Raw genomic sequence first — 11,835 nt, forward strand, 5'->3', positions numbered from 1 at the left:
TCTAGCAAAAGAAATAAAAGATTTTCAACAACAAAAAATTTACCTAAATAAGTTTTTAAGCAACACAGCAACAACCACCAAAGTATTCAATTCAAAGTTTCAAACATTATCATCCAGCAACAATATTCAAGTATTAAACTAAAATATTATCCAACAAGCAACTCTGTTATCCAGCAAGTATTCAAATTTTCTCAAGTTCACCAACTCTAAAACCAAATACAACAGCAACATTAACCAGATTCAATAACAATTCTAAGCTTCTAACTCAAATTTTTTTCATTTCAACAACTCAAACCAAATATATCAGCAACATTAACAGACTCAATAACAATTCTAAGTTTCTAATTCTCTCCAGTTCAACAACTCTAAAACCAAATACAACAGTAATAACCACCAGATTCAATAACAATTCTAAGTTTCTAACTCAAATTTTCTCAAGTTCACCAACTCTGAAACCAAATACAACAGCAACATTAACCAGATTCAATAACAATTCTAAGTTTCTAACTCAAATTTTCTCAAGTTCACCAACTCTAAAACCAAATACAACAGCAACATTAACCAGATTCAATAACAATTCTAAGTTTCTAACTCAAATTTTTTCCATTTCAACAACTCAAACCAAATATATCAGCAACATTAACCAGACTCAATAACAATTCTAAGTTTCTAATTCTCTCCAGTTCAACAACTCTAAAACCAAATACAACAGTAATAACCACCAGATTCAACATCAATTCTAGTGAAAGAACAGAGTAGAAAACTTGAAGGGAGCTCACCTGATTGACGGGTTCCAACACCGTGACTGCCGCGACACAAGATGATGACCACCACCACTGGAGGGAGCAGCTGTTGCTTGACTGGTTCCGTCTGCTTCTGCCGCCGACGAACAGAACGCAGGGGCACGGGACGGCGACGGTGACTGAGGTGAGGGGACAAGATGAGAGACTGAGAGAGCGACGAAGTGAGGCTGTGAGAGACTGAGAGTGACGACTGTCGAGCTGAGGGGAGAGATGAGAGAGCGACGAGGTCAAGGTGAGGCGAAGGAGCCAGCGAGTGAGACGGAGAGAGCATAGACCACAGAGGCGAGGCTGGAGCTTGGCTGGGTGAGGGGGGCTTCCACCGTTCCACACTTCCACTCACATTCAGAGTCTCAGATTTTGCATTTGGGCATTAGGGTTTCGTTGAAAGGGAAAAGAGAAGTGGGGGTGTGTTAGACGCCATTTCAGGTTTAAAAAAAAAAACCGGACCGGGTCAAATTAACTGGACCGAAACACTGGGTTTCATGAAAACCCGTCGGGTCGAATTCGGTTTCATCGGGGCCATTACATATCCGGTTCAACGAGTGGCTCGATCTGGCCAAATGACCGGATGACTGGGTTTTCGGTCGAGCCGAGTCTGATAACTATGAGAAAAATAAATTAATTGTTATAAAATAACTAAATAAGGAAGATAAAATAAAGAAATATAAATGAAAGACTCTAATATTAATATTCACTAATATTAATATCATCCTACCATAATAACTATGATTTATATATTAATACTATATTTGTAATATGAAGAGAAAGAAAAGCTTCGTAGAGAGAAAAGAAATGTTTTTTATTGATGTGTCCATATCATGTACTGAGGTTGTCTATTTATACATGCAAGGAGGCTATTATTTTCAACTATCATTAAATGTAAGGACTTTGATAATGTAGCCATTCAGCATGGAAAAGATGATCTGCTCATGGTCATCCATTTTCATCCTTATCGCAACACTCCCCTTGGATGACCATTAAGGATTATTGCCTCGTTAAAACCTTACTAAAGAAAAACCCAGTGGAAAAAAACCTTAGTGAAGGAAAAAGAGTACAATATCCTTTAGTGATGGGGACTGCCTCATTAAAAACCTTGTCAAGAAAAACCCAATGGGAAAAAACCTGACCAAGGAAAAAAGAGTACAGTCTCCCCCTCTTGCCGACATCAAATCAGTACAGTCTCGAAATTGGCGCATCACAATCTCATGTACCAATCTTTCAAAGGAGGATTTTGGGAGTGACTTTGTAAATAAATCTGCCAGATTATCACTTGAGCGAATCTGTTGGATATCAATTGTTCCTTGATTTTGAAGATCATGAGTGAAGAAGAATTTGGGAGAAATATGCTTTGTTCTATCACCTTTGATGTATCCGCCTTTAAGTTGAGCAATGCATGCTGTATTATCTTCAAATAGGACAGTTGGAGCTATCTTATGATTAATCAATCCACATGATGACAGAATATATTGAATCAGGCTTCTCAGCCAAAAACACTCGTGACTAGCTTCATGAATTGCTAGTATTTCAGCATGATTAGATGAGGTTGCTGCTATCGTCTGTTTCGTGGACCTCCATGATATAGTTGTACCACCATATGTGAACAGGTATCCTGTTTGAGATCTCCCTTTATGTGGATCAGACAAGTATCCGGCATCTGCATAGCCAACTAGTTGTGACTTGGATCCATAGGGATAAAACAATCCCATATCAACCGTTCCATGAAGATATCGAAAAATTTGTTTGATTCCACTCCAATGTCTTCTGGTTGGAGAGGAACTATATCTTGCTAGTAAATTCACAGCAAATGATATATCGGGTCTTGTATAATTAGCAAGATACATTAGCGCTCCAATGGCACTAAGATATGGTACTTCAGGACCAAGGATATCTTCATTTTCTTCTTTAGGACGGAATTGATCTTTTTCCACATCTAAAGATCTTACAATCATTGGGGTACTTTATGGATGCGACTTATCCATATAAAATCTCTTTAAGATCTTTTCTGTGTATGTTGTTTGATGAATAAAGATCCCATTTTTCTTATGCTCGATCTGCAGGTCGAGATAAAATTTAGTCTTTCCAAGATCTTTCATCTCAAACTCTTCTTTTAGAATTTTTATAATTGTTGGAATCTCTTCAGGAGTCCCAATGATATTTAAATCATCAACGTACACAGCAATTATAATGAATCCAAATGCAAATTTCTTTATGAAAACACATGGACAGATATCATCATTCTTGAATCCATTTTTGGCCAGATACTTAGTAAGACGATTATACCATATTCGTCCAGATTGCTTCAGACCATATAAAGATCTTTGCAATTTGACTGAGTATAACCTTTACGAATATTTATTGGATGGTTTAGATATCTTTAGTCCTTCAGGGACTTTCATATAGATATCCCGATCTAATGAGGCATATAAATAGGCTGTTACCACATCCATTAAATGCATATGCAGTTTATGATATGCAGATAAACTGACCAAATAATGCAATGTTATCGCATCCACTACAGGGGAATACGTTTCTTCATAATCTATACCGGGCCTTTGTGAAAAACCTTGTGCCACAAGTCGGGCTTTGTAGCGCACAACTTCATTTTTCTCATTTCGTTTTCTCACAAATACCCATCGGTATCCAACAGGTTTTACATCTTCAGGTGTATGGACTACAGATCCAAAGACTTCACATTTTGCAAGTGAGTCTAATTCAGCCTTCATGGCTTCTTTCCATTTTGGCCAATCATTCCTTTGTCGACATTCTTCAACTGATCTTGGCTCAAGATCCTTACTTTCATGCATGATATTTAATGCCACATTATATGCAAATATTTCATTGACAATTGTCTTATTTTGGTCTCATTTCTCTCCTGTAAAGACATAATTTATTGAGATCTCATCATTTTCACAATTTTCAGGTACCTGAACGTCTTCTGGCGTTAACACTATATCAGAATTTTGGACAACTGCAGGTGTCTTTACTATGTCTTTTTCAACAGGAATCGTATTTACCTCTTTTCTCTTTCGAGAATTTTTATCTTTGGAACCGACAGGCCTGCCACGCTTCTGGCGTGTATTTGCTTCAGTTGCTGCTTGTCCTACTGGGACATCAATTCGAATTGGGGCATTTTTCGCTGGTATATACGACTTGGTTATCCTCTTTGTATCGGAAAATGCATCAGGTAATTCATTTGTTATTCTTTGCAAATGTATAATCTTTTGAACTTCTAGTTCACATTGCCCTGATCGAGGATCTAAATGCATCAACGATGATGCATTCCAATTAAGTTCCTTTTCAGGAAGCTTATTCTCTCCCCCTAATGTTAGAAAATTTGATTCATCAAAATGACAATCCGCAAACTGGGCTTTAAACACATCTCCAGTTTGTATCTCAAGATACCTCACTATAGAGGAAGAATCATATCTAACATATATCCCCAATTTTCTTTGGGGTCCCATTTTGGTGCGATTAGGTGGTGCAATGGGAACATATATCGCACACCCAAATATTCTTAAATGAGAGACATTTGGCTGTTGGCCAAAAGCTAATTGCATAAGAGAGAAGTGATAGTAACTCGTTGGCCTCAAACAAATAAGTGCTGCGGCATGTAAAATAGCATGCCCCAAACCGAGGTTGGGAGATTTGTTCTCATAAGCAAGGGTCTAGCAATTAATTGGAGGTGTTTAATAAGCGATTCTGCTAACCCATTTTGTGTGTGAACATAAGCTACTGGATGTTCAACACTTATTCCATTAGCCATACAATAAGCATCAAAAGCTTGGGAAGTAAATTCACCAGCATTATCAAGACGAATTGCTTTGATTGGATTTTCTGGAAATTGTGCTTTTAATCGAATAATTTGAGCCAGTAATCTCGCAAATGCCAGGTTGCGAGAAGATAATAAGCACACATGTGACCATCTCGAAGATGCGTCTATCAGGACCATAAAATATCTAAAAGATCCACATGGTGGATGAATAGGTCCACATATATCACCTTGAATCATTTCTAGGAATTCAGGAGACTCAAATCCAATCTTTACTGGTGATGGCCTTAAAATTAACTTCCCTTGAGAACATGCAGCACAACAAAATTCACTAGTTTTAAGAATCTTCTGGTTCTTTAGTGAATGTCCATGAGAGTTTTCAATGATTCTCCTCATCATGGTTGTTCCCGGATGACCCAATCTATCATGCCAAGTTATGAATTCATTTGGGCTAGTAAACTTCTGGTTTACAGTGGCATGTGATTCAATTGTACTAATCTTGGTATAATATAACCCAGATGAAAGTGAGGGCAATTTTTCTAATATAACTTTCTTATCTAAATCATGAGTTGTGATACATAAATACTCATGATTTTCCTCATTCATTGTCTCAATATGATATCCATTTCGGCGAATATCTTTGAAACTCAACAAGTTTCTTAGAGACTTGGTAGACAATAGTGCATTATTTATTATGAATTTTGTTCCTCCGGGAAACAAAATTATAGCTCTTCTGGAGCCTTCAATCACATTGCCTGAGCCAATAATAGTATTAACATACTCTTCTTTTGGCACAAGATGGATAAAATATATAATACTTTTAAGAATAGTGTGCAAACTTGCACTATCCGCAAGGCAAATATCTTCAGAATATGTCTTTACAATTTTTCTTCAAAAAAAAAAAACAGATAATAATAATAATAAAATGAGCAAAAGTACATGCACAGTAAAAATTATTCACATGAATACTTAACAAACACATACACATATCAAACTATTCCATCATTGATCAAATAGCCAATATTTCCTTCAAAATCCTTAAAGAAATTAGATACATTATAATGAGTGGTGGAATTTTCATCATTTGAAACAAAATTTGTTTCCTTTCCTTTGTCATCTTTTTTCAAGGATGCTTGATAAAGATCAACTAGGTGCCTTGGGGTACAACAGGTACGTGACCAATGGACCTTTCCACCACAACGGAAGCATTTATCCTCAATTGATTTACTTTGCCCATTGTTTCTTTCTTTATCCCACTTCTGGTGAGATCTTCTGTTTTGAACATAATTCCTTTTCCTTCCATGATTTTTTTTGTTATTAAAACCTTGTCATTTACCTCTTCTGGAGTTATAATTTGCCGCATTTGCTTCAGGAAATGAGGCGGCGCCAGCTGAGCGCGCTTCATGATTTCTTAAGAGCAACTCATTGTTGGCGTTCAGTAACAAGAAAGCAAGAAATTAACTAAGAACATTTTTAAATTCTTTTTCTCGATACTGCTGCTGCAGGAACACAATCGAGGTATGGAAGGTCGAAAAAATTTTCTCTAACATATCGGGCTTGAGGAAGTATCACTGTCTTTTGATGATTGTATCTTTCTTCAAGGCCTTTCCACAGATCTGCAAGATCTTTTAATGTGGGATATTCATTTTTCAATCATATGTCAACATGACGACGAAGAAAAATCATGGCTTTGGCTTTATCCTTCTGGGATGCATTATTTTCAGCCTTAATGGTATCTTCAAAATCCATTAAATCAAGATGGATTTTAACATCTAGTATCCATGATAAATAATTATTTCCAGATATATCAAGAGCATTAAATTCAAGATGAGAGAGCTTCAACATAATAAAAATTTGTTACCTGAGTCTTCCTAAAAATTTGATCAGAGTCTCATGCTGATAACGTGTTATAAAATAACTAAATAAGGAAGATAAAATAAAGAAATATAAATGAAAGACTCTAGTATTAATATTCACTAATATTAATATCATCCTACCATAATAACTTTGATTTATATATTAATACTATATTTGTAATATGAAGAGAAAGAAAAACTTCGTAGAGAGAGAAGAAATGCTTTTTATTGATGTGTCCATATCATGTATTGAGGTTGTCTATTTATACATGCAAGGAGGCTATTATTTTCAACTATCATTAAATGTAAGGATTTTGATAATGTAGCCATTCAGCATGGAAAAGATAATCTGCTCATGGTCATCCATTTTCATCCTTATCGCAACATTAATCTCTTATTTTTACATTCTAATTTATCATTATAATTTAGTATCAAATAATTTGAGATATCGTCCTTTTTTTCTTTTTCTACTTTTAATTAAATGTCTAAAATATGTACTTTTAGGTTTTGGACACATTTATAGAGATTGGATATTTGGATAAAACTTTTCCATTTACTTTCTGATCTTTTTGTTGGACCCAATAAACATGCTTTCAGAATTTGGGTCCTTTCTTGGACTTGGTCCATAAATAAAATTCAATTTAATAAAGATTGAAGATTGATAATTACCAAAAAAAAAAGATTGAAGATTGGTTTCTTTTGTCCAAAATTAAAAGGATTAATTAACCAATTTTCAACAGATGAAAGTATCTTGCCAAACAAGGTTATCGAAACTTTTAGTATATATAAGAATTGATGAATTATGGTGTTTCTTTCATTTATTTTCTACTGTGTTAATTCGTTGAATTATTTACATAGGTATACATAGAAAATAGAGTAAATAGCCATTTTTGTTCATGAATTATTCGAACATTGACGAAATTGATCATAAAAAATTAAAACTAAAGTTATATCCATACAAGATAAGTTTTGCTCGATAAAAATAATCAATAATTAAATTTTTTTATAATTCCATAGATATCCTCTCTCTACCCTAAATTGATTCATCTACTTTTTTTCTTGCGATTCACTCGTAGATTCTGTCATTTCTTCCCTGCTGCAACCGCCACCGCATCTGCAGCTATCTCTGAATCAACTGCCGCCACCTCTCCATCAAAATCCTTGCTAGCCCCCGCCCTCGACAAACTCAAATCGGAGCGCAATCCCGACAAGTTCTTTCACCTCTTCAACGCCAATGCCACCAACTAGGGATGCAGGAGTACCCGACCAGCCCCTACCCGGTCGAGGCGAGTAATAACCCGCACCTGGTGCGGGGGAGGGTTTTCATCTGGACGGGTGCACCAACGGGGCGAGGCCAGGCCGGGATCAGGGTGAACCCGCCCGTACCCATCCTAGAGTATATATATAAATATATAAAAATTAATAAATATATACATAACTTTTGTGTGTTGTGCCTACGGTTTTAGTTTCAGTGTTTCACTCAATCACTTTTCAATTTGAAAATCAAACCCTAATCTTCTTCTCCAATGAGTGAGACACTGAGAGTAGGGAGAGCATCGAGCTTCTTCTCCAACACCTACCCGTACCGATCGTCGTCCTTTGTCTGTGAGAGCAGAGCTTTGCCGTTGTCATCCGTCTGTGAGAGCAAAGCTTCGCACCTTCGCTGCCGTCCTCGTCTGAGAGTAGTTTGCCGCCATCCTCTATCTGAGAGGAGAGCTTCACCATCGTCCTCGTCTGAGATCTGAGCTTCGCCGCCATCCTTGTCTGAGATCTGAGCTTCGCCGCCATCTTCCGTTCTTCGTTGTAAGCCCGTCGCTGTCCTCCATTCTTCACTTTGTGCCCGTCGTTGTAGTTGTGAACCTATTGTCGTCGTTGCGTCCTGAGAAACACTGAATCTCTAAGTTCTTCTCTGTCTCTCTCTCTCTCTCTCTCTCTCCCCCCATTGTGAATTTGCATCTATGACTCTGGATCTTTGTAACTCTGTAACTGTAACTTATGTTAGAAAGAGTAATATATTTGCTCTAGAACTCATAATCTATAACTCTAAAACTCTGTTATTCATATATTTGCTTATCTTTTATTTTATCATCATTTACTCTGAAATTTTATAATTCTGTACTTGTAACTGGAATTTATGTTAAAAAGAGTAATATGCAGCTAATTTTTTTGATGTAGGTGTTTTAAAATTATTTCATGGCTAGTAATGCTAGAGAAGACACACAAAACAACAGTGTTGCTCCTAATGATAATGAAATTGAAGTTCAAAGTAATGCTAATCTAACTTCAGAAATTCCATAAACAACAGATAATGTCTTAACTCGCAAAGGACCAACTCCTATTGAAGGTGACAATAAGGCTCATGTTAAGAGTGCTTATTGGGAGTATTTTGATCGATCGTTTGAAAGTTGAAGGTAAATGGAAGGCAAAATGCAAGTTTTGCAAGAGTGTTCTTAATGAAAATCTGAGGAATATAATGGTACCAAGTCATTGAAGAACCATGTGGATTCATATTGTAAGAGAATAAAAGTGGCCAACTCTAGGCAATCATCAATTGTTGAATCATTGTCAAAACAAGCACAAATGCAAAAAGTGAATGAAGATGACTTTGTGTTTGATCCTTCATGCACAAGAAAGTGTGTCGCTGAAATGATTGTCTTATATGAGTATCCTATGAGTTGTGTGGACCACCATGGATTGAGGCGAACGTTTGCTTCAATGCAACCAATATTTAAAATGCCTAGTCAAAACACAGTCAGAAAAGACATATTGAAGATGTATGGCGACGAGAAGCTAAGTTAACTCTTCAACTAGATAAAAATGATAGTAGAGTTGCAATAATTAGCAACATGTGGACTTTCAATCAAGAAAATGGATACATGGTTGTCACGACTCACTATATTGATAGTTCATGGAAGTTGCATATACGCCTGTTGAGGTACTTTAAATATTTTATAAACTTTTATACATTGTGTTTTCTTTATATGTTGAGTTTTGTTAATTTAAAATGCATGCATGTGTGTTAATATTTTCAGCTTTTGTTATGTTCCTTGTCCCCATACAAGTGAAGTTCTCACTCAAACGTTGATGAAAATATTGTTAGAATAGAATATTGATAGAAAATTATCCACTATTACATTGGGTAACTATTCTATTAATGATGCTATGATAGATGAACTGCTGGGGCGTTTAGATTCTTCATTCTTGATATTGGGGGTAAATTGTTACATATGCGTTGTTGTGCTCATATATTGAATTTGATTGTGAAGGATAGTTTAAGTATAGTTAAGGAAAGTATAGAAAAGATTCGTAGTAGTGTATTGTATTGGACTGCAACATAGAAAAGGAATGAAACTTTTGTGAGTTTGTGTGCTAAAACAGCGATTCCATTTACTAAAAAGTTAGTTCTTGATTGTCCGACTAAATGGAACTCAACTTATTTGATGTTAGAAACTGTTTCGTTGTATAAAGCTATCTTTCCTAGGTTAAGGCAGAAGGAACCCCAATATAAAACTATGCCAAGTAATGAGGAGTGGAAACTTGCGAAGAAAATATGTGATAGATTGAAGTTGTTTTATGATGCTACTCAACTGTTTTCTAGGTCTAAATTTTGACTTCTAATCTTTATTTTACTCTAGTTTGTAAAATAAAAGTGCGTGTCATTGAATGAATAAAAAATTTCTACTAATCCACTAATTGCTAATATGGCATCTAGAATGAAGAAAAAATTTGAAAAGTATTGGGATGAAATTCATGGCCTTATGGGTGTTGCTGCTGTTTTAGATCCTAGGTACAAGATGGTTGGGGTTGAGTTTCAATTTTAAAAAAATGTATCCAGATCCAACAGAATATTTCAAGCATGTTGATACATTTCATCAATTGTGTAATGAGTTGGTTAATGAATACACTAAAAAATTGGGGTGTTCATGGATCGGCTCGTATCCGCAGATCCGCGGTAAATATACGCATCCGATCCAAAAATTGCGGATACGATCCGATCCGCAAATTGATCGGATCGCGGATATCTGCTCTACATCTGCGGATCCGCACAATATATATTTATTTGTTTGGTATGTTTTAGTTAGTAATTATTATTCTTATATTGTATTATTTTATTTTTGTTATTTAGAAAAAATTTGATTAAAAATATTTTAGGAATAAATAAGTTTAAAAGTGTGAAAGAAATATTTTTATTGAATTTTTTACATAGAAATATGATTAGAAAGAGAAGGTTCAATTATGCGGATATATATGATATCCGATATCCGATCCGACACTGAAAAACGCGGATATCATATCCGATCCGATCCGCGTACACCCCTACTCAAAAAATAAGTTCTGATGTTTTACATGTTGGTGTTGGTGTTGGTACAAAAGAAGTTGATGAAAATGGAAATATAAGTCTATTTGAAGATGATGGTTATATGGTGTATCTTAAAAGATGAAAAATGACAAGGAGTTCATATGTGAATGTTAAGTTTGATCATTATCTTGAGGAGGAAATTCACCCTCCAAATGATCATAACTTTAATATTTTGAAATGGTGGAAGAACAATCAGATGAAATTTAAAGTTCTTGCAAAAATAGCTAAAGATATATATGCTATTTCGGTGTCCACTGTTGTCTCTAAATCTGCTTTTAGTACAAGTGGTCGTGTAATTTCTCCTCATCGCAAAAAGCTCAAATGAGGCATAATTGAAGCTTTGATGTGTGGCCAAAGTTGGTTGTGGACACCTTTGAGGAGTAAAAGTGATATATTATTTAATCTTTATTTATGTTAATTTTTTTACATAGTACCAATTAATTTGTTATTGTTATTTCTTTTGATTTTCAGGTTTAAATCTTGATTTGTAAATTTTTAATGATAATGAAGATGTGAAAAGTGATCAAGAATAATGATTGAAAACTCTTTTATATCTAATATTATAATTTCTTTATTATGGTGTTAAATTTGAAGTGATCTGACACTAACTTCTTTTTAATGTCAAGTTATTTGACATAATGATATTGTATGAATTTTATGTTTACATTTTAATTTATCTATGAATTTTAAATTTTTGTTTTAATTTATATATGAATATTTAAAAATTAAAATGTTATTTAATTTTTATAGAGGCGGGTAGAAGTGGGATAGGTACCTACAGGGACAGGTTAAGGTACTGCAATTTAGTACCTGCGAGTAGTGATGGGTGGGTAATACATACATGAGTAAAAGGACGGTGGGGTGGAGTCGGGTATCGCAAAAACACGCCCCTACTCTCCCCACTACCACCCCTACTACCAACCCTATCCTCGTTGAGAATCGCTTCACCTTCGACCACACCAAACTCTTAGGCTTTTTCGAAGGAGGTATGGTAGGCAGCAATAATTGTAGAGAGAGAAAGGAATGAATCGATTTAGGATAGGAGAT

This window comes from Arachis ipaensis, chromosome B4, assembly GCF_059453495.1.
Source record: "Arachis ipaensis isolate K30076 ecotype BB chromosome B4, ASM5945349v1, whole genome shotgun sequence".
Lineage (NCBI taxonomy): Eukaryota > Viridiplantae > Streptophyta > Magnoliopsida > Fabales > Fabaceae > Arachis > Arachis ipaensis.